At 53.4% G+C, this 2866-nt stretch overlaps 1 long non-coding RNA gene across 1 annotated transcript; it reads left to right on the plus strand.

The window, feature by feature from the left end:
* Positions 1-701: 701 nt before the first annotated feature.
* Positions 702-2645, plus strand: LOC308594657. Its single transcript, XR_014011531.1, has 2 exons — positions 702-996; positions 1617-2645. It is a non-coding gene; the product is annotated as an uncharacterized lncRNA (long non-coding RNA).
* The last annotated feature ends 221 nt before the right edge of the window (positions 2646-2866 follow it).

The raw sequence follows: 2866 nt of genomic DNA on the forward strand, positions 1-2866 counted from the left end.
TAGTCACTCTTCTCCAGGATGAAGAGGAACCATTGATGAGCACCCTCTTCTTCTTCTTCCTTTAGGGTTAGGGTTGGGTTTGAGTTAGGGTTAGGGCCAGGGTTAGGGTAATGATTACAATCAGGGTTAGGGTTAAGACAAGTGTTAGGTTTAAATTAGAGTTAGGGTTAAGGTTAGGTTTAGGATTAGGATTAAATTAGGTTTAGGTTTAGGGTTAAATTAGGTTTAGGTTCAGGATAGGGTTGGGTTTGAGTTAACATTAGGGTTGGGGTTAGAGTTAAGTGAGCACTAGAGTGAGGGTGAGGGTTAGGTTTGAGTTAGGGTAAGCATTAGGATTAAGGTTTGGGATAGGGTTGGGCTTGAGTTACAGTAAAAGAACAGCAGCAGGAGCAATATAATTTTATTATTTATACTCCACCCATCTGACTGCGTTTCCCAAGAAGAAGAAGAAGAAGAGTTTGGATTTGATATCCCGCCTTTCACTCCCTTTAAGGAGTCTCAAAGCGGCTAACAATCTCCTTTCCCTTCCTCCCCCACAACAAACACTCTGTGAGGTGAGTGGGGCTGAGAGACTTCAGAGAAGTGTGACTGGCCCAAAGTCACCCAGCAGCTGCATGTGGAGGAGTGGAGACGCGAACCCAGTTCCCCAGATTACAAGACTACCGCTCTTAACCACTGCACCACACTGGCTCTCACCAAGTCACTTGTGGCCGCTTTCAATAAAAGGTAAAAACATGAGCACACTCAAAGTGAATGCTCATGAATGTAGATACTCTCAATTCCCATAGAATTCCCAAAGAAGACCTGGGGACTGTAACTCTGAGCTTCTTTACAGAGGGTTGGACTAGATGACCCTTGGGTTCCCTTCCATCTCTACCATTCTAGGATGCTCCCTGTCTCACTCACTCACTCACTCACTCACTCACTCACTCACTCCTCTCCTTTTCATGGGAGTTTCACCTTTTTCTGCACTCCTAGCTCGGAAGGGCGGAAGAGGCTGTGCTGCAGCCATGTTGGGCGAGGGCAAGGGTACCGGAAGCAGGTGCCACGGGAGGAGAGGCAAGAGGACAGGAAGGGGAGGGGTGGGAAACGGGCGGAAGAGGCTGCGTTGCCGCCATGTTGGGCGAGGGCAGGGGTACCGCAAGGAGCTGCCACCGGAGGAGAGGCGAGAGGACAGGAAAGGGAGGGGGAAGGGCAGAAGAGGCTGTCTTGCCGCCATGTTGGGCGAGGGCAGGGGGTTCCCGGAAGGAGGTGCCACCGGAGGAGAGGCAAGAGGACAGGAAGGGGAGGGGAGGGAAATGGGCGCAAGATGCTGTGCTGCAGCCATGTTGGGCGAGGGCAGGGGTACCGGAAGGAGGTGCCACCGGAGGAGAGGCAAGAGGACAGGAAGGGGTGGGGGAAGGGCGGAAGAGGCTGTGCTGCCGCCATGTTGGGCGAGGGCAGGGGGTACCCGGAAGGAGGTGCCACCGGAGGAGAGGCAAGAGGACAGGAAGGGGAGGGAAACAGGCGGAAAAGGCTGTGCTGCCGCCATGTTGGGCGAGGGCAGGGGTACCGGAAGGAGGTGCCAGCGGAGGAGAGGCATGAGCACAGGAAGGGAAGGGGAAAGGGCGGAAGAGGCGCTGCGACGTTGGGCCAGCAGAGACGTGCCGAGCCAGGCTGGCCCTCTCTCTCCCACCCGCTCTCTCTCGACCCCGCTCTCCCCAGGGGGCAGCCCCGCCCCCGCCCTCACCTGCCTTTCTCCCCCAGTGGCCTTCCTCTCGTGCCCCTTGGCGGAGGGATGGTGCGGGTGGGCTGCGGAAGCCAAGCGGAGCCTCTCGTGGGCGACGAACTGCAGCTTGCCGCCCCTGCCCACGCGCGACCACAGCAGCAACAGGCGCGAAGGTGGGGCGGCCTTCTCCCTCGCAGAAGAGAGCGACTCTGCGCGCGCATAGGGTTCTGCGCATCTCATATATGCTTACACAGGAAGGTAGGTATTTTGTTAGAGCATTCAAAAAATATGATGTCATGCCTACCCATGGAAGTTACACAGTCCAGAATCAAGCTACCTGCACCTGCCACCTCGCTCTGTCTGGCTGGGGTGGGGAACCTGGGGTTCTCCAAAAGTCGCTGGACTACGACTTCCATCAGCTTCTGCCAGCATGCGTAGTGGCCAGGCACAAATAGGAGATGCAGCGCCCAGAATTGCAGCTCTGCTAAGAAGAGTTTGGATGTGATATCCCGCTTTATCACTACCCGAAGGAGTTTCAAAGCGGCTAACATTCTCCTTTTTCTTCCTCCCCCACAACAAACACTCTGTGAGGTGAGTGGGGCTGAGAGACTTCAGAGAAGTGTGACTAGCCCAAGGTCACCCAGCAGCTGCATGTGGAGGAGCAGAGACGCTAACTCTAACTCTCTTCAGTTAAGTATTGCCATTTTTCTGTGTTTAGCAGTCACCAGGCGTGTAAAAAGTAATTTCCTATTATTATTTATCTTTACATATGCATCTTTGGCTCTCCTGTCCATTGCCCCATCCCCATCCTCTTGCATGTCATCTTATCACATCTTACACAAGCTGGGCTCTAGGTGTTGCATACCACAGAAACATGCAGAATGCCATAGCAGAAACTGCAGGTGAATAGTCTCCTGATTCATCTGCAGATTTAAAAGGGGGTGAATAATGGGTTGCAACTAACAACCCTATCCTTGTTTAGCAGGGGGAGTCTCTCCATTTCAGGCATAGGCAAACTCGGCCCTCCAGATGTTTTGGGACTACAACTCCCATCACCCCTGACCACTGGTTGCGTTAGCTAGGGATGATGGGAATTGTAGTCCCAAAACATCTGGAGGGCCAAGTTTGCCTATGCCTGCTCCATTTTATTACATTTTA

Source organism: Podarcis bocagei (genome assembly GCF_964188305.1).
Source record: "Podarcis bocagei genome assembly, chromosome: 9".
Classification (NCBI taxonomy): Eukaryota; Metazoa; Chordata; class Lepidosauria; order Squamata; family Lacertidae; genus Podarcis; species Podarcis bocagei.